This window comes from Mytilus galloprovincialis, chromosome 9, assembly GCF_965363235.1.
Source record: "Mytilus galloprovincialis chromosome 9, xbMytGall1.hap1.1, whole genome shotgun sequence".
In the NCBI taxonomy this organism is placed as follows: Eukaryota; Metazoa; Mollusca; class Bivalvia; order Mytilida; family Mytilidae; genus Mytilus; species Mytilus galloprovincialis.
This window is the reverse complement of record NC_134846.1, coordinates 40,715,044-40,737,799: the sequence shown is the minus strand read 5'-3', so window position 1 is coordinate 40,737,799 and position 22,756 is coordinate 40,715,044.

Below are 22,756 nucleotides of genomic sequence, written 5' to 3'. Positions count from 1 at the left end.
AATATAAGAAAAACTGTAAAATTATAAGTGACCATATATTTTACAAGATGAATACACCTTACTGTAGATTTTTTGTAGTTTTTTGCATTTTAAACTGTTATCGTCTGTACGTTGATACACACTCTGTTCTACTTTGGATTAAGTTAGTGTCGAGATAAAAGGACAGAAATTTCAAATGCAAGGAGTCATATTAAAAGAGGGGCAAAAGATACCAGAGCAAAGTCAAACTCATAAATCGAAAATAAACTGACAACACCATGACTTAAAATAAAAAAAGACAAACAGACAAATAATAGTACACAAAAAATACCTTAGAAAACTAAAGACTGAGCAACACGAACTCCACCAAAAACTGGGGTGACCTCAGGTGCTTCAGGAGGGTAAGCAGATCCTGTTCCACATGTGACACCCGTCGTGTTGCACTGGGTCTTAAGGTCAAGGAACAGTAAATGGGCTACGTAGCAGATTTTACTAAAGTTTGGCATACAAACGTGGCTTGTTGGACTACAACTGAAAATCCATGCATTTATCTCTTTTATAACCTGAAATATTGCAGATTGGTTTCTTTAAATACGGATGCACATTTATATATATATTTTACGGACGCCATCACGAGTTGGTTGACCGTTATGGAATAACCGTTTCACAAATGATATCGGATATGTTCCTTACGTCGTAATTACAATCCCCTTCCCTTTCATGAATGTGACCTACCGATTTTAGACTATTTATCGGATTTGTTATCACATAAGCAACACGATGGGTGCAACATGTGGAGCAGAATTTGCTTACCCTTCCGGAGCACCTGAGATCACCCCTAGTTTTTTGGTGGGGTTCGTGTTGTTTATTCTTTGGTTTTCTATGTTGTGTTATGTGTGCTGTTGTTTGTTTGTCTTTTTCATGTTTAGCCATGGCGTTGTCAGTTTGTTTTAGATTGATGAGTTTGACTGTCCCTTTGTATTCATTCGTCCCTCTTTTATATAGAAGGCACATAAAATCGTCAAATCTCTAATTCTATTCCATAGAAATTTCTTAAAAAACTCAATGTTGTTGACCTTAAATTTCAGTTTTAATGATATAAAATAATCATATGGTCACCGACTTAATATATTTAACTTGTTACCTGGTGGGCAGTGAAAAACGTCAAAAATCAACGTTTTACGGCATGCAACGCAGTGACGTTACGATTATTTCGAATTTTTATTGCATTTTGTCACAAGGAACACATCTTTGAATGATTTATACCATAAAAACGAAGTCGGTGACATTATCTTTATTTTGCATCATTATAACGGAAATCTATGTATCAACAACATATATATTTTAAGAAAAATCTATGGAGTAGAATTAAAACAATTATGATTTTAAGACAAATTTAAGAAGTTTTTTCGCTGATTTTATGTGATTTCTATACACATGTTCACCAATTTTGTAAAAAAAAAGCAATCAGTTATATTTCAAATGATAAATGTGATAAATGCATTATTTTTCGATTTTCAGTTGAAGTTCATCGAGTTGTATGCAAAATTTTACTGAAATCTGTGACATATCCCATTTACTGTAACTTTACCTTAAAATCATAAGATCCTGTACGGTCTCATCAGTATAAAGGAATTATAACCTATGTTGAAGTTCAATTCAATATTTATAATGAAATAAAGAGGCATAAAGCTACATATAATAATTAAGTTTATTACTTGCAAAGTGAAAATAATACATATCAGTGTTTGTCGTCCGAAGCGCGTTTTTATACAAGATGAATGCTGTCAATACTGGTAATATATATATAACATAACAGACACTGAATAAAGGAAAATATTACCCTCGGCAATTGACCTTTAAGTCCTCTGGGGAAAAATGTAAAAATTGTAACATTAATTTATTATGTAATGTTTTCTTCAGATTTCCAAAAGATATACCAGGAACGCACATATAACGAGTTCATCCAATTTTCAAATTGACCGTTTTATAATGTCCAGTAAGTAATTTTTAAAAACTCGTTTTCTACCATTAATTTTTTTCAATTCTGTCGCTGTATAATATCAATCCCGTAATCGATTAGATAATGCTGCATCATAAACCGTAAACAAATAATGATTTTAAAGAAATGTTTGAAAACATTTGATATAATATTTTTTATTCTGCAAACGTTTTGGGTGATTTAGGTTTTAAGGAGTTTTAAAACATTAAATATATATACATATGCATATACATAATTCGTATTAACATCAGGCAACCAATGTTGCAATTTTTTTGTTATTCCTTCGCCGGGATTCCAACTCATGCTACTGAGATATCGTGGCACTAAAAAGCAATGCACTATGTCCGACGCGCTAGAGCACTCAACCATTTAGGCTCTTAAATGAAAGCTTTCGGTGGTTTGGTGTTACCTTTCTTCGTCAGTTTAAATCTAGCGTCGTAGCACAGTACATAATATATCAGGCATGAAGATTGAATAGTACAGACCAGCTGAATTATATATTGTAAAGGATCCTACAAATTAATGTAAAATGCAGTAACAGAAATAATTATATTACAAGTACGTCTGTTACAGATTTTATCCATCTGATCACCAGCAGTGATGGTGATACAAAGTTGAAAATTCATTCTGTATATATAATCCGTCTAAACATAAGCCAGACAATGTTTTAGATACATGCACCTAATTAAAGATATAAAAACTCATTAACGCTGAAAAATCGTTAAAGAAAGGATAATAATTTCCTTCGTACAAATGCTAACATTTGTCTGAAATTTTCCACAATGCAACTCGTTGGTATAAGACAATCATATCGCTCGTTGATATAAGACAATATCGCTCGTTGATATAAGAAAGGTTTTTTTTTCGAATCGCTTCTTCCATAGACTGATAATGTCTCAACCATGATTATTCAATCACAATCCAAATTAAAAGTTGTTTTAAGCTCTAATTCTATGTTCATACTTGATAAACTGTTCAGGGTTCGACATCTCCAGAAAAAACCGGTTTGCTGTCACTCTTACAGCCTCTTGTATTATAGACATGACAGAGATTTTAAAGAAGTAGTTGATTTATGTCCCCTGTGTCTTTTTAAATAGAGATTTTTGTAGTAAAACGAAAGACCAGAGGAACTTGACTTCAGAATTGTAACAAAAGTAAAAAAAAAAAAAAAAAATATGTGTCATGTTTAAATAATGTCAAATTAATTTAAAATTTAGAAATTTTCAGAAATATAATTATACGTTTTAAATCTTGCTAGTACATACTAATGGTCCTTTTATTTGTAGTTTAAATCTTCTTTCATATTGACATTGATCATGTTTTGGATAAGATAAATAGCTTTCTTTATTTGCCTTTTTATACGACCGCAAAAATTGACATTGTTTTGGTTATGGAACGCCAACACTGTCTTGTTATGGCCATTTTCTTTATATGATGTGCATTTAACTTTATATGATGTGCAATTGTCATTATATGATGTGCAAATATCCTTACATGATGTGCAAACATCCTTATATGATGTACAAACATCATTATTTGATGTGCAAACATCATTATATGATGTACAAACATCATTATATGATGTACAAACATCATTATATGATGTGCATGAATACTTATATGATGTGCATATATACTTACATGATGTGCTTATATACTTATATGATGTGCAAATATACTTATATGATGTGCATATGTACTTATATGATGTGCGAATGTACTTATATGATGTGCAAACGTACTTATATTATGTACAACGATCCTTATATGATGTGCAAATATACTTATGTCATGTGCAAATATACTTATATGATGTGTACATATCAATATATGATGTGCAGTTACCATTATATTATGTGCAAATATCTTTATATGATGTGGTTGTGTCATTATATTATGTGCTTGTAATCTTATATTATGTGGTTTGGTTTACTTCATTATATGATGTCGAAACGTCATTATATGATGTGCTTTCATCGTCCTTATGGTCAATGAACATGATTACGATTAGAATGATTACTGTCTACGTCATAACTGATTCCGATCTGCTTCTGTAAACTATAAACCCGGCTCAAATATGTGTTCGTCGTTAGCGAGAGTGCAATTAATAGGAAAAATGAGACAATGCAATTTAACAAAATCAACGTTTTAAACAGTTCAGAAGGAGATAATTTAAAGATCAATTAATACAGGAGCTAATTGGAGAAATTTGCGGCTGTGGCGAAAATATAATAAAACAAATTTTGAGGCTCTTTATAGGTTGCTATTTGGGTTTAGCAAAAGCTACGTGTTGCAGGTCGTACTTTGACCTATGAGTGTTTACTCTTACAAATTATGACTTGGATGGAGAGTTTTCTCATTGGCTCTCATACCACATCTTCTTATTTCTATTCATTGCAAAATGCATCATTGAACTCACAGTCAGTTTTAAAAATATTTCACAACAATAGCTATAAAATTATCTACTCATGCATACTATGGCGAGATGGTTTGTTTTATAAACTGTTATTAAATATTATAAATGGTAAGATGTATAATGTAGTGTTACTCCTCCAAAACCACACAAAGTCGGATATATTTGTGATATGACGTATACATGTAATGTAGTGTTTTGTACTTCCTTTATTTGTCTTTGAAACAATCTTTTTTTCCTCAGAAAAAGCCAAAATATCCAAATTCGGAGACTGCATGCTTAATCCACGTACTGCCCGCGAAATGCAAAATGGTCAGGTTTGGTAATGTTCACATATTTGTATTTACAGATTGTTTATTTTCAACTTATTTCAATGGACATTTGTTTAACGTATTGAGAAAGGTGTGTGTAATTGTTCTCTTGTAGGTTTTTTTAGAGGGGGGGAGGGGGGAGGGAAAAGTGAAAAGTGAAAAGTTTATGTCTTTGGAATGATTGTTTTTTTTCCCTATTTCACGGTAATAACTTGGAAAATAAATTAGAGAAATTCCCATCTTTCCTACGCCGTCCCCACCACCAATGATGAAAATGACAATAATTATAATTTACTTATTTTTAAATCTGTTCTTATAATATAAAAAAAGAAGACGTGGTATGATTGCCAATGAGACAACTCTCCACAAGAGACCAAAATGACACAGAAATTAACACTTATAGGTAACCGTAAGGCCTTCAACAATGAGCAAAACCCGTACCGCATAGTCGGTACAAAAGGCCCCGAAATGACAATATAAAACAATTCAAACGAGAAAACTATTTTGCTCAGGTTTCCCTATAAATAAGTATCAAGATAAAAGGCAATAAAACAACAAAACTCATAAGAGTCAAAATTGCCCAAAATGGAACCTTAAAATTTACCATAAAATATATTTAGACACATTGCAGTATTTTTTTTTAATCTATTGTAGTTTTAAAGATAAACATAAAATATTAAAAGTCACCGCCGTAAATCTTCACTTCGAAAAAAATAAAACACAACTCTCTATGTCAGAGACCACCAGGCCTCAGTAAACAAAAAATAAATATAGTATTTTTATGTTCATTCAGACACAAATCTAATTAAATTACAGCTATTGTGTGTCCAAGTTATGCTTACGCGGATCTGAAAACGCTCCATTCTATTTTCTGTTTAAAGACTATTGGGATTCTCGGTTTTGTCGGATTTATATACACCTTCAAAAATGTGAAGGCTGAATGTCATTGGCTTATGCAATATTTACTAGAACAGAAAGTATCAAAGGACTGAAGTACTGAACATCGGATGACCACAAGTTCTCGTTGACGGTCACACGCACTTGTCTTAAAGAAAATCACATCACAATACCTGAAAGTGAGATTAACTTACAGAGACATATTTTTTCTGAGACAAGTTCGTGCGTGGATGATGAACGGGCTCGTCTAGATATTCAACATGATATAGTCAGTATCAAAAACGAAACTATATATACCTATTATTCTATATATAACAGTTACATGTATACATAATTTTTATCCAAATGCTATAGCATTCTATTCTACTATTCTAATAATAGTGCAGTGCAAGTGTATGGTGAAAACACTTCTATACTAATTCGGATTTTCTAATAGTTTGGATTTATGTAGGCATTCATTTTCCCCGTATAAACGTTCTTTGAGATGTTCTTCCGAATGCGTTAACACAATTATCCTGTATGTGTGCCTAGATATAACTGACTTAAAACTTAAAATATATTTCTAACGACGCAACATTTTCATATAATTAATTTAATATGTTCTAAAAAAAAAATTTTATGAGTATTACTTGAAGCGACAAGGAATGCTATTTTGCACTCGGTTATGTCTGCGTTTTTATACGATCGGTAACATGTACCAGTCAAAGTCGAAAGTCAAATCTCTGTTGCGACAATACATCGGAATGCCCTCACGGTCATCGTGATGTAAACATGAAGTGTGGGCAGGAGAACGTGTGCTTCCTTGTTCCAGGACAAACACTATTGTTTTATTTTTTCTCTCATTTTCTCATATTTATCAGAATAATCTGTCCGGGTAAGGTGAAATGGATTTCTTTGAAGTAGCATGTTAAAAATCCGACTCAGGGTGTTGGTCTATTGCAAAACAGGGTTAATAATCATTTCACATTAATATGTTCCCGTACGAATATGCACCTGTCCCAAGTCTGGAGCCTGTAATTCAGTGGGTTGTCGTCTGTTGATGTGTTACATATCGGTTTTTGTTTTTCGTTCATTTTTTGTACATAAATTATGTCGTTAGTTTTCTCGTTTGAATTGTTTTACATTTGTCATTAAGGGGCCTTTTATAGCTGATTATGCGGTATGGGCTTTGGTCATTGTTGAAGGCCGTACGGTGACCTATAGTTGTTAATTTCTGTGTCATTTGGTGTTTTGTGAAGAGTTGTCTCATTGGCAATCATAACACATAGTCTTATATATATTATATTTCAATTCTCCGCTGGACGTCAAGCATACATTCATAATCATGTAAGTGTGCAATAAATGCATGAAAACACAATAAAAAGATGCAAGCAAGTGTCATGCACCGAGTTGAATGTCATCCCATATCTCCTTTAATTCCTTTTTTTTTGTTGTTGTTGGGGGGGGGGGGGGGGGGCTCGGCTGGCGAGTAGTCCAAGTATCTAGCCTGTCAACACTTTCATGTCGGTTGTGAGTTCGAATCCCACACGTGGCAGGTAAGCTCGACTCCAATCTTAATTTAATAGAATTATTAGTTTTTCCTACCGAAAGTCGGTGGTTCTTTCCGGGGACTTCGGCTTCTTCCATCAATATAAACTCACCGCCACGATATAGCATGATAGTGTTGAAAGTGGCGTTAAAAAGCAATCAATCAACAAATTAATCAACCAATCATCCATACCGGTACAATTATAAATGCAAGAGAGGATAATTTTGTAGCTATCGTTATTAAATATTTTTAAAATTGACTCTGAGTTCATTGGTGTCTTTTGCAATGATTAGAAATAAGAAGATATGATATGAGTGCCAATGAGACTACTCTACATCTAAGCCATAATGTGTAAAAGAAAACAATTATAGGTTAAATTACGGCCTTCAACACGGAGCTTTTACTCAAACCGAACAGCAAGCTATAAATAAGAGCCACAAAATTTGTTTTATCATATTTTCGCCGCTGCAGGGAAATTCTTCAACTAGTTCCTGTATCAATTGATCTTAACCTTCCGCCGAAATGTTTGAAACGTAATTTTTTGTTAAAATGCATTGTCTCACTTTAACTTAAAAATGCACTTTCGCTTAAAAGATTAAAGATCTATTTCTAAAACTTAATAAATTAACTACATATGCTCAATATTGTAGATCCCGTATATTCATTATTGTAGACCCATCGATAAAAATTCATAATTTGACAATTTTCCATCAATAATATCTGGTGTGATTTTTTTCATCTTTAATCAAGGAACAAACATGTCAAGGTTTTTTCTTTTTACATCTCAACCATTTTCCAAACGATAGCTAAAGATTTGATCCGGGTTTATATTAATTCTGCAGAAGCAGATCGGAATCAGTTCTGACGTAGTGAGTAATCGCTTTAATCGTAATCATGTTCATTGACCATCAGGATGATGAATGCACATCATCATAATGATGTTTCGACATCATCATAATGCTGTTCTGACATCCTTTAAAGATGTAAACCGAACCACACCCTATGATGTTACATTGTCATAATATAATGACATTACCACATCATATAACGATGTTAGCACAAAACATAAGGATACGTTCACATCATATAAAGAAGTTTACACATAATATAAAGACATCTGTACATGTTATAAGACAATTTGCACAACATATAAGATAATTTGCACATCATATGATATAATTTGCACATCAGATAATGTCAAATTGTCATCATATAAAGGTGATTGCACATCACATAATGCCGTTTCTACATCGTATAAGGAAAGCATCACATAATATAAGGACGCAAGTACATGACATAATGGAGAAAGCACGTTATATAATGAATTGTGGACATGATATAAAGATGTCTGTACCTCATATAAATGTGTTTGGACAGCATATAAGGACAACTTCACATCATGTAATGACAAGTGTACATCATATAAGGACAAGTTCACATCACATAATGACAAGTGTACATCATATAAGGACAAGTGCACATCATATAATGTCATTTGCACATCATATAAGGGTAAAATAACATCATATAAAGGCAAATGAACATCATATAATGAGAAATGTCATAATAAGACAGTGTCGGCGTTCCATATTTTGTCGTATATTGGTATCACGTTGGCGTCAGCGTCGTCGTCGTCGTCGTTGTCGTCGTCATCCGAATACTTTTGGTTTTCGCACTATAACTTTAGTTTAAGTGAATAGAAATGTATGAAATTTAAACACAAGGTTTATGATCACAAAAGAAAGGTAGGGATTGATTTTGGAAGTTCTGGTCCCAACAGTTTAGGAATTAGGGGCCAACAAGGGCCCAAATAAGCATTTTCTAGGTTTTTGCACTTAAACTTTAGTTTAAGTAAATAGAAATCAATGATATTTTGACACAAATTTTATGACCACAAAAGGATTGTTGGGATTGATTTTGGGTGTTTTGGTTCCAACAGTTTAGGAATAAGGGCCCAAAGGGTTTAAAACTTTGTTTGATTTCATCAAAAATTGAACAATTAGGGTTCTTTGATATGCCGAATCTAACTGTGTATGTAGATTCTTTTTTTTTTTGGTCCCGTTTTCAAATTGGTCTACATTAAGGTCCAAAGGGTCCAAAATTAAACTTAGTTTGATTTAAACAAAAATTGAATATTGGGGTTCTTTGATATGCTGAATCTAAAAATGTACTTAGATTTTTGATTATTGGCCCAGTTTTCAAGTTGGTCCTAATCAGGGTCCAAAATTAAACTTTGTTTGATTTCATTTAAAAATTGAATAAATGGGGTTCTTTGATATGCCAAATCTAACTGTGTATGTAGATTCTTAATTTTTGGTCCCGTTTTCAAATTGGTCTACATTAAGGTCCAAAGGGTCCAAAATTAAACTACGTTTGATTTTAACATAAATTGAATTTTTGGGCCTCTTTGATATGCTGAATCTTAACATGTACTTAGATTTTTTATTATGGGCCCAGTTTTCAAGTTGGTCCAAATCAGGATCCAAAATTATTATATTAAGTATTGTGCAATAGCAAGAAATTTTCAATTGCACAGTATTCAGCAATAGCAAGAAATCTTCAATTGCACAGTATTCAGCAATAGCAAGAAATCTTCAAATGCACAGTATTGTGCAGTAGCAAACAATCTTCAATTACACAGTATTGTGCAATAGCAAGAACTCTTTAATTGCACAATATTGCGCAATAGCAAGAAATATCTAATTGCACAATATTGAGCAATAGCAAAAAAAATTCAGTTGGAGTTATCTTTCTTTGTCCAGAATAGTAGTTGAATCAACTTAAATCATTGTTTTATATAATATACAATGTATATTCACTTTTACTACCAACTGATAAATTAAAACAATCTTTACCATGATAACAAGCACTTATTTTACATTTTAATATTTTATGATATAATTAAATGAGTAGTTATTGTTGCAAACTCCATTAGTAATTTGAATTGAGATCAGTTTTGGAATAAGGGAAAGGGGGATGCGAAAAAAAATTGGGGGGGGGGGGGTCAATTTTTCTCATTTCAGATTTCATAAATAAAAAGAAAATTTCTTCAAACATTTTTTTGAGAGGATTAATATTCAACAGCATAGTGAATTGCTCAAAGGCAACAAACCGATTTTAAGTTTATTAGACCACATTCATTCTGTGTCAGAAACCTATGCTGTGTCAACTATTTAATCACAATCCAAATTTAGAGCTGAATCCAGCTTGAATGTTGTGTCCATACTTGCCCCTACTGTTCAGGGTTCAACCTCTGTGGTCGTATAAAGCTGCGCCCTGCGGAACATCTGGTTTGCAGGTAAAATTGATGTAATCAAAACTATACTCGATTACTTACCTCGACTTCATCCAAATTCCAGGGATTATAAAGAATATTCCGAATGTATTATAGACGCCGTACTGAATAACTCCAGTCCAATATTACAGTTACTTATACAGAAAAACTTTGATGTGAATGCATGTTTAAAAAACCTGAGTCCTTTAAAATGGGCTGAGATCTTCGAATATAAAGACATACAACATCTGCTTACTAAATCTGGTGCCCACAGCTTTCTAGAAGATCAGTCGGAAACAATTAGCGTTTTTAATTCAGTTTTAAATATTACTCAGCGTAATGATCACATGATCCGACGATTAATAGAAATTGGACGTGACGTGAATGACGCCAGTGATGGAACACCTCCTTTTTACACAACAATGCGACTGCGTCGATACGATTTAATGCACGAAATTTTGTTAAGCGGTGCCAACCCTTATTTGCAGCCAGAAACCTTGAAGTATTTCTTGATAAGACAGGAGACGACAGAAAATTGGAAGTTACTGTTTCATGTATTTGTTAGAGCAAACGCTAATTTAAGCATTGACACTGAAATGACTCTTTAACAGCATATCTGTGGTCGGGGCGCTAGCCACTTGTTCCGAAATGATGACCCAATTCTTATAATAGTATTGAGCTTTCATACCATAACCGAAAACGACAAGATACTATTGAGGGAATATCGACATACATGGAGTGATAATTTAAAGTCTAAAATAGACGATTCCCTCAAAAACCTTTAACACTGCAAATAATGTATAGAAATTCGATTAGGAAACAATTCGGACAAACTGTTCATAGATTTATACAAATAAATAGAAATAATCTACCTACAAAATTTGTGAGCTTTTTGGAATGCAGTGATGTGCTGGAACTATTTTTTACAAACCATAACAGAAAACAATTTGATACCCAGTGAACGTTTAATTAGAAATAAAGGCGTGTAATGTTAAATTGTATATAGTAAAGTGTATCTATCTTGAATCCATATCAATACAGTTTTCTCTACAATTCTATAATGATATAGAATTTGTTGCCCTGTTTTTTTTTTTTTTTTTACTTTTTTCAGGTCGAAAATTATAGTCATATGATATAAAAAAGAAGATGGAGTATAATTGCCAATGAGACAACTGTCCACAAAAGACCAAAATGACACAGACGTTAACAACTATAGGTCACCGTGCGGCCTTCAAACCAGTTTCTGATGATTATAATGTCAAAGAATGTGTTATACCAATGCATGCATATATATATATACTTAACCAACTTGAGGTCCTCTGTACATTAATTACAAACAAATAACCTTAAACCGACAAAAAATATCCATTCGGTGATCGATCAGAATTACTCAGCAGCTTTAAGCTGTGGTCACACCTTACCTGATAGCTCGAACGGACGCCAACGTCTTTACGCTAAATACATTGGATTGTTGAATGATTACTGATTGATATTTGAGTCTTCGACACATGATTTCTGTAATTAGTCGCTATTTCCTTTGAACTAGCTTCTTGTAACTGCAAGCACTCTTAGATCTGTACTTTGTGTCTTTTCGTGGTCTTTTTGATGGTTTTGCTTAGACTAGTCTTTTTTATCGAGCTGACGAGTTTTAAAAGTCCTTTACAACATTTTTTGTATTATAGTTTTTGATATCATATTGTCACACCATTAAATCAGGTTATGGGGCCGGGGCGACAAGGGGGATGGGGTCGTCGTCGATAATCTGGTTTGAAATGTTTCACATTTTGTCATACCGGGACCTTTGAAAGCTAAATTTTACGGTTTATGTTGAATCATTGTTATTATAGTTCTTGAGTACTTATACATACTTTGCTATCTTGTGTATATCTGTCTCAATTGCAAACATTATTCAATAATTTAATTATGGATGTAACGCGTCGTCTGATTGGCTGACGTTATTTTGTTATGAGCCCATCGACATAATTTAGTCATGTGACCGTGACGTCATCAACGTTTTTTCATGGTTTTCTACGGTTTAAAATTGAATTTAGAATAAATTATAAGAAATGACTGTTATTTTTTTTCTGTCTATTCGAAATAACATAAAAAATGTGGTGCACACTGTGAAATAACCCGCTACGCGCGTTATTCAGTGTGCACCAATTTTTTTATGTTATTTCTTCGATTCATAGACAGAAAAAAATATTACAGTCATTCCTTAAATGACATCGCATTAACTTTATATAGAGTGTGTAGGTAGTGTAATCTACTATTCATGCTATAAGCACCATAAGACTTGTTAAGCCAGTACATACATAATTTAGCATATACCAGCTGGGTAGTTTACATTTAATGATTGTCAAAATCAAGGTAAATTGAATGCGATTGTGGGATATCGAGTAAAACGAGACAAAATTGTGGTGGACGGCTTCTCAATCATATTGGAATGCTAAACCATCCAATAAAAAATATGTGATTTCAGTGCAAAAGTCTTAGAGTCAACGTACACCAAGTATGAGCAAAGCACTACAGGATTTGCACAGTCCCTATTGCAGTTGCAGTGTCAATCGGAATAACTGAGAGTCGCCGTTGGATGACATGCACCTACTGAAAAACAAAAAATCATCATTAATGTCCGGATAGTTAGTTGTTTCTACTCCTGATTGGGTTGTTACATCTGTTTTTTTTTATTTTACTAATATGCATTTCCTCTTTGGTTCCTGTTTGTCTCGACTCTTCTGTTCTGGTAACTTGTATATTGGTACCACTTGCTGTTGTTTCATATCTCCAGCGCTTATTGACTAGTGTTTGCCCTTGCAGCGAAAAAGGTAAACACAAACAAATAATTATCCCCAGCAGAATGTTTGCTAACTTCATTTTCTAGATATTTTCTTATAATGCGATGTTTCCGTCTCGTGGCCTTATTTTATCTCGTATTTAGATATACATTGACAATAGTAGTAGGAATAAGAAACGTTTATTCAGAATTAATCAAAAACGATCTTTTGTCTAAAGTGAGAATCAATGGTAGCTTAATCACCATTATTTTAACATCTCTTAATCCTCCCATTAATTAAAACAGTATTTTATAGCTAACCATACGATATCCTTGACCGCAGTAGTATGAAAACAACAATATTTATTCAGAATTAATCTTAAACAATCTTTTGTCTAAAGTGGACATCAATGGTAGCTAAATCATCATTATTTTTAATTACTCTTAATCCTTCTATCAATTAAAACAGTATTTTATAGCTGACCATACGATATCCTTGGCCGTAGCAGTAGGGAAACAAAAACATTTCTTTATAACTAATCAAAAACAATCTTTTGTCTTAAGTAGACATCTATGGTAGCTTAATCATCATAATTTTTAATAACTCTTAATCATTTTTTTTCAATCATTCTTTATTACTTTGAGCAGATGATGCTCATCAGTACAAATATAATATATATGCAAATACAATATATCATAAATAAATACATAAAACATACATAACTGATAAATTAATATAACCTCATTGGTTAATATCTTTGGCGGAAGTTCATGTGATACATCCTCATTCTTTCAATATCCAAGCTGTGGGAAGGTCGTGCTCCACGTGTTGTCGGCAAAGTAACTATATTCTTACTAGTAACTTTTACTTACATTTGCCTTGGTTACTTTAAGACCTTGGTGGTCATTTATATATGCCTTGGTGGCAAAAGACCTAGGTGGTCATTTATATATGGCATGCTGGCAATAGACCTAGGTGGACATTTATATATGCCTTGGTGGCAATAGACCTAGGTTTTCATTTATATATGCCCTGGTGGCAATGGACCTAGGTGGTCATTTTTATAATTTTTTTTACATTTGCCTTGATGGCAATATTAAATTAAAAATACCAGCCTTGGGGCGTCAAGACCTTGGTGGTCATTTATATTCGCCTTGGCGGCTTCTTGATAGAACTGGATGGTAATGTTTGACCTTGGTGGCAAAATGTTTTGGGATTTGGACCTTGGCCGGTAGTTATTACCAACCCAGGTGGTCAGATATTTGTTATGCCGTAAACGCAGGGCAAAGTCCTATCGCTATATAGAATTTATGTGGAAGAGGGGGCTCTGGTCATTTTGGAGACCTGTAATTGAAAGGAGAATAATAAATTGTTTATAGCGTAAATAGTTTCTTTTGTTTCTTTTGACTGTTGTGGACTTTTCATTGATTATTACATCGTGCATACTGATATAAAATGCTCTTTGAGACTTTGTTAGAAAAGAAAAGAAATATTGCCGGAGAAAGTGGAATAATTTAGTGTGACATGTCACTTGATATTATTGTTGTTTACCGGAGTGATGTGTATTGAATTATGAGGTGTCTTCGTCGAGGTCTGCATTTAGCGGTCTGTTTGATTGTACATAACATTAAATAGAATGTTTTTGTTTTCAGATGGTGTTACCTCTGATGAATGAAGGAGAAGCAATATGACATTGCACGATGATTCATGTCAATGAGTTCGAATAACATTAAAGGAAAGGAGTTTTCTTATCAGAATATGATGAGAACAAATTGCAATTAATATTGAAGTGATGTTTTGATTTCTAAATTAAAATGAATGGGAAAAATACGGATATAACACTAAATTATGTAGGTCTGTGTTGAGAAAGGCAAAAGATGTCAAGATGGCACGGTGTGATGGAAGCAGCCTTAATTTCATGTGGATGTGTATATAATTGCATTGATGTGTTAAAATATATGTCACATAAATCTGTTGTCTTGCCAGATTAAATAATGATTGCACTATTTTTTTGTTTTGTTTTATTTAATAAATATAATGTTGAATGATTTTGTATACTAGTAAAATGTACGGAAGCCGTAAGGGGACACACAAAACATTAGAAAATATTTTTTTTAATTCGAGATCACGATAAAACATTACCGTTTTACCGAGATCTCGATAAAAAATATATCGTTATCTCGATAAAACGAAATTGTTATATCGAGATCTCGGATTATTAAATCGTTATCTCGGATTATTAAATCGTTATCTCGATTTATTATATCGTTATCTCGATTTATTATATCGAGATCTCGGATTATTATATCGTGATCTCGGATTATTATATTGTTATCTCGGTTTAATATATCGTTATCTCGAGAAAACGAAACTGTTATATCGAGATATCGGATTATTGAATCGTTATCTCGGTTTAATATATAGAGATATCGATAAAACATATATCGTTATCTCGAGAAAACGAAACTGTTATATCGAGATCTCGGATTATTATATCGTTATCTCGAGAAAACGAAACTGTTATATCGAGATCTCGGATTAGTATATCGTTATCTCGAGAAAACAAAACTGTTATATCGAGATCTCGGATTATTAAATCGTTATCTCGGTTTAATATGTCGAGATGTTGATAAAAAAATATATCGTTTTCTCGAGATAACGATATAATAATCCAAGATCTCGATATAACAGTTTCGTTTTCTCGAGATAACGATATACTTATCCGAGATCTCGATATAACAGTTTCGTTTTCTCGAGATAACGTTATAATAATCCGAGATCTCGATATAACAGTTTCGTTTTCTCGAGATAACGATATATTTTTTATCGAGATCTCGATATATTAAACCGAGATAACGATTTAATAATCCGAGATCTCGATATAACAATTTCGTTTTATCGAGATAACGATATATTTTTTATCGAGATCTCGGTAAAACGGTAATATTTTATCGTGATCTCGAATTAAAAAAAATATTTTCTAATGTTTTGTGTGTCCCTTTACGGCTTCCGTATAAAATGTATACTAAACTATTATTTATGGTTATTTTTTTTTTTTTTTTTTTAAGTTAAATTTCTTTGTCTACAGTTCGAGGGACACTGATTCCCTAGTAGTTTTCAACGTGGATTGTAGGCAAAGGGAGTTTTCCTTTTCAAAGTGTGACTAATGCTGTCTTAAGTACAAATAAACATCTTGTTATTGGTTAATATATTTTCAGCAGAGTTGTGAAGAATCAAGTGGAAATACAATTGTCAATGTTTCTGATTAGGAAGTAAAACGTTTGTTTGATTCAACAACAGTAAAGAAAGAGACAAGCCAGCATTGTTTACACTTGGAGGTGAAGTCCCTTTGCTTACAAGCTTTCCATATGCCGAAGTTGTTATTCAATAATGATAATGTTCATTATGATATGATTTCTTTTGCCTTAACTCAACTTTTAAAAGTCTATGTGGTCAAATTCATGATAATTTATTGAATTATAAACTATAAAGAACTGTGTACATATATCTTGAAATTTTTAGAAGTGTTTTAAAGTAATTAAGGAATAATATCTAATAAAAGTGTTAAAGATATTTTTGTTTTGAGTATTGGGAATACTATTACTTCTGGGAAAGCCTTGCTAGTGGTGTAATTTGAGATTGGCCTGCAAATATGCTGTATGGACTATAGAGTTTTCTATGCCATAACTCAACATGAACAGGATGCAAGATTATATCAATCACTGACGATATGTGTATTACCTCATTGGTTGATATCTTTGGCGGAAGTACCTGTGATAGATCCTCATTATTTCAATATCCAAGTGGTGGTTGGTTTAAGGGCTATGTTTGGTCAAGCAATACATATTGCCTGTTTGGGTTGATGAGATTCTTGATAAGTTTCCACCCATAAGTACCAAAATGTGGATTTGTTTTTATATTCATATTTTAATATTGGTATTACATGTACAGACTTGGGGTAATTGTTATTGTAATCGTTAATCAGCTGTAATTGATTACAATTTTTTCAAGTAATCATTGTAATCATTAATTAGCCAAATATCTGATTACATGTAATTTAATTTAATCAATTACTTTTCAAAATACCCTGTAATCCTGATTACTTTATGATTACATTCTGATTACATTGAAAAAATCTTAAACTGTGTTCATGGTCAATAAATGAACCTTTTTGTTATTCTTATCAAATTAATATTTAACATGTTAAGATACTTTGGATTACTTTTTGTAATAAAGCATGGTAATTGGTTTGTATACTTCAGTAAAAATTTTACTGTTACAGTGTTGAAAAGTCATCAATAGCTTAAGAAGAGACATATAATACAATTATAATATGTTTCTGGTATTAGTAAAAGATATTGTACATATATTCACAATTTAAAGATGTACATACATATATGAGATAATAACTGTTATATTCAAGTTATACTTTTCTTTAACCCTTAATTGTAATCTTTTGTTAATGTTGTGATTTTTGTCAACTTTGAATTGACAGGTAGGAAACCAATTAAGGTTTGTTTTTATTGCAATTACCAATTGAGTATAGCTGTAGGACAATATGGTAAACAATAAATCAGACATGTCATCATTTCTTTAATTAGCACAAAATTATTTAAAAGTTGAACACATATTTTGTTTAAAATAGGCAAATGTTTGTATGTATTTGGACTGTACATGTAAAATGCAATGATTTTAGCACTTGTATTTTGTTTACAATTTGATTAAACTGGTAACTTTATTTTATCAATATTTTAAATTCCATCAACTGCACCTTGAAACAAATATAAATTAAAGTCTAGAATAGGTCAGAAGACAAACAGCAAACTCTTTTTATAAAGCTATATTCAATTGAAGTCAAAATAATTCAGAGATCAATGATGATAAAGTGCAATTGGTCATGACCAGTGAAACAATGTTCATGTATGAAGTGGGGTTTATTAAATAGATGAAGTTTGAAGTTATCATTTCATAATATAGCAAACACAATACTTTTTAAAATATGCAATAGTTATATATTAAACGTTTATTCATTCACATCATACAAAATGTTTTGTTTTTTTTAAATTCATTGTAATCAGATGTAATCATGATTAATCTGCCAATGTAATCATTAATTTAATCGGACACTTTCAGAAATAATGTAAACATTAATTTAATTTAATGGTACAAATGACAAAGTAATTGTAATTTAATCAATTACATTGAAAGTAAACAGACCCATCTCTGTACATGTATGCATTTTGGGTTGATGAGTACGAGACACCATTAGAAAAACATAAGCATTATCATGGGATCATGTTGATGGAACACTCATTCGCTTTATCGATTTTCAAGGGAAAGGTCAAATAGGGCAAGTGTATTGGTATGTCTGTGCTCACGTTTTCATTACAATGGTTAAAATAATATTATATCTGGGATGACAATAATGTTGATTATAATTCTTCATTTTATGAGCTCCAGAGTAGTTATATAAGAAACAACTGCGCACTTTATCCAGTGAGCTCTTGTGCATTGCATTGTGCATAGTAGTCCACATTTTGGTTTCTGAAACGTATAGATATTATCTTGTATTCGGTTCTTTCCACTTTTGCTATGCCCATAACTTAACATGAACTGGATGTAAGATTATATCAATCACTGAGGATATGATATGTGTACATCCGAGAAGAATAATAATCTATATTAAATACCAGTATAGTAAGTATGGTAACTTATAACATTTCTGTTCTACGTTTAAATGCATGGAAAAGAAATTTTTTGACTAAAGTGGACATCAATGGTTGCTTAATCATCATTATTTTTTTTAACTCCTATTCCTCTCATTGATTTAACGGTGTTCTATAGTTGAGTAAACGGAATGGGTTTTTCTCGTTTGTGAAAACCATATGACGACAAACAAATGCTTTATCTTTGTTTATTTGAAGTCTGTTGAATAGTTATTTTCATTGACAATCGTGCCTGATCTCCGTCTTTTTATTTTGTATTTAGTGACACTTTATTTAAGAGAAGACTATAGGATGGTTGAGATCTCATAAACATGTTTAACCCGCCGCATCTTTGCGCCTTTCCCAAGTCAGGAGCCTCTGACCTTTGTTAGTCTTGTATTATTTTTAATTTTAGTTTCTTGTGTACACTTTGGAGTTTAGTATGGCGTTTATTATCACTGAACTAGAATATATATTTGTTTTGGGGCCAGCTAAAGGACACCTCCAGGTGTGGGAATTTTTCGCTGCATTGAAGACCTGTTGCTGACCTTCTGCTGTTGTCTGTTCTATGGTCAGGTTGTTGCTTCCCCATTCCCCATTCTCAATTTTATAAAGTATTATAATTATTCCATGTAATGTATTTCTAATCTATTTGGTATTGATATATCATTCGGCTTTTATTCTCATAATACATATCTTAACACGTTTTCAAATCCCTCAGTCAAAGTTTATCTAACATGTTTTTGGATATTTCTAAGGTTCTTTTTGGTTATATTATAGCTCTTTATATCTTCCGATTGTTGTATATCCTAATCTTTAAATATTCGCCCTTCAGCGTTCCCGATGAAAGAAAATCCTGAAACTCGCTTCGGACACATGATATTTATCAAATGTCTTTTACATTGTTTTTTTTATAAGCTAACATTCTGTTTCCCCAGATAGTCATGGTGGTTTCAACCGATCATGAAAAATGCAATATCGATTTTTTTTGCAAAACAAAAGATGAAATCTTTTCGATGGTGAAATTCGTTACGTCGGAAAAAATATCTACATAGATAAGGCCGTTGGTTTTCTTGTTTGAATTGTTTTACATTGACATTTTGGGGCCATTTATAGCTGACTATGCGGTATGAACTTGGCTCATTGTTGAAGGCCGTACGGTGACCTATAGTTGTAATTTCGGTGTCATTTTGTTCTCTTGTGAAGAGTTGACTCATTGACAATCATACCACATCTTCTTTGTTATATCTACTTATAATCAATACATTTATTAATAATAGTGTGTCAGAAAAATTGATCCACCTAGTTATAGATATAATTGAGAATAAGACTATACGCTAAAAAAACCCTCCCTTAAACCCCTCCCCACCAAAAAAAAAACAAACAAAGAAACAAAAACAAGAGTTTACGGGGGAAAAATAAATCAGTGCATGGACATCACAATATCAATTGTAACTACATGATTATACCAAATGAACCTTTCTTGATTGTAAAACTTTATTTTGTATACTATGTCTTTTTTGTTTTTTTTTGGGGGGGGGGGAATCAGAATATCTTAAATAACTACATGTATATACAAAGCCAAAGTAAGCGTATAAATCAACTCAGATGTTTGTATATTCTGAATGTACCTGCCTCGTGACAGGAGCCTCAAAATCTGTGGATTTTATTGGTCGATACATACAGAATAATAGGTACAGTGGAGATCACTTCTGACCTCTCATTAAATCTGTCAGAATCTGTCAGGAGATATGTTCTAGGACAGTACGTAGAACTGTCAGCATGACACTTTTTAGTCAGTTCTAGCTAGAACAGTTCTAACCTAGAACTGATTTGGTCAGTTCTACCTAGAACTGATTTGGACAGTTCTACCTAGAAATGATCCTGACAGTTCTACCCTAGAACAGTTATAGACAGTTCTAAGTAGAACTGACCAAATGTTTAGTCAGTTCTACTTCTAGAACAGTTCTACGGTTAGAATTGATTACAAATCAAATTTTTACGGCTAGAATTGATTTATAAGTTTTAAGAACTCTTTGTCTAAAAATAAAGGTTTCGACAAAAAAGCGATTAATATTATATAGAGTTTTGCTATTTTGCCGGTTATATTTCAGATTCAGTTTAATCAAGAGAACATGGTAACCCCGCCATATTCTGCATGTATGTGCCTGTTCCATTTATTCAGGAGCCTGTAATTCAGTGATTTTCTTTTGTTGATATGTTACATAAATTATTTGTTTTTCTTTCATTTTTTGTACGTAAATTAGGCCATTAGTATTATGCGGGGGGCATTATTATTTGATTTGTTTTACATTTGTCATTCCGGGAGTCAGGACTTCAAAATTTTGTTTGCACTCAGTTTATAGTTCTAGCATGTCCTTTTTTATTCAAAATATTGAATCGTAAACAAATGTTATTTTTCTTTACAAGTAGTTTTCTAACTTCGGAAGGACCTAACCAGGGTTTCCCCTGGGTCAATTATTTTTTTCGCCACCTCTTTCGCCAAAACAATATATTTATCGCCACTTTTTTTTTTTATCGCCAAGTAACATAAATATATTTTTCGTTTAAAATTTAGCTTTTTTCTACCCCCTCCCTCCCTTAAATAAGATGATTTTGTCCCATTGTGTCTATGATTATTCTCTCAAACTTATTTTAGAGTCTACGTTTTAATGAATAAACACTAAACATTTACTTTAAAACATTAAAGTTTTTTTGAACTTCAAAGGGAAAAATATTCATTGTTTTTTAAACAACTTTTCTAAATGAGGGGTTGTATATTTTTAATAATAAAGAAGATATAAGTCCTGGAATATAACAAATTATTTTTTTATCATATAATACCAGTTTGTACGGAAAGTTTCTTTAAAAGAAAAATACTGATGTGCCCTTTTGTACTAAGAATTGGTTTTTACATCAAAACAAAAGCTTTTATCACATGAAATTGATCCCTCTTTCATGTGTTGTCATTACATTGAAGAGTTACTCTCATTCGAGGGGTTGTTCCCAACCTTTTGGATATATTTCATCATAACGACAGTTATCTTTTCTTGACCATCGTTAACAATGGTAAATGAAAAAGTGGAGACGTAAAACTATGCTTGAAACACGTGTGTCACTCAAACGACTTTTAAGTAGTCTCCCTCATCAATTACCTATATTAAAGTCAAAGGATAATTAAAGTTTTAAATCGGAGATTTTTCTTGCTTAGAACATTTTTCGTCACAACAACAGATTTCTTTTCTAAACTGTCTTTAAAAGGAGAGGAGACGTCAAAACTTTGCTTCAAACACGTGCGTCGCAAAGTGGTAAATAATTTCTCTATGTGACATTTAGCGGAAGCCATTTAACCATATCATTTTTTCAAACAATTCAATCAACACCTTTATTAATTAGTCCTTTGTACTCGATAGCTTTAAAATGCAATCAGCTGATTATTTATTTTCTGAGCTCACGGTGAATTCCGAGTATTGTCTGATCGGGTAAAGTCCGAGAAACTCGAAAAAACGTAAATAAACAAGATGGAGGAAAATAAATCGTTATATAAATATATATATATATATATATATATATATATATCGCCAAATTCTTTCGCAAATGACGAATTTTTATCGCCACAATTATTATTTTTTCTCAAATTGCGAAAAAGGCGACCGCCAGAGGAAACCCTGGACCTAACACTGGACACTTTTAATTTGCAAAACACTCATTTGCAAATCCGCCGCCGCCTCAAACAAGAGCTACAGTGTCATGTATATAACCAAAATGTGCGGAATTACATGGGATTCAATAATTTCATTAGTTTTCTACTGTTACTATTATATTTATTTTGCTATTTGATTTATAAAAACATGGGATTTTCGATATCCC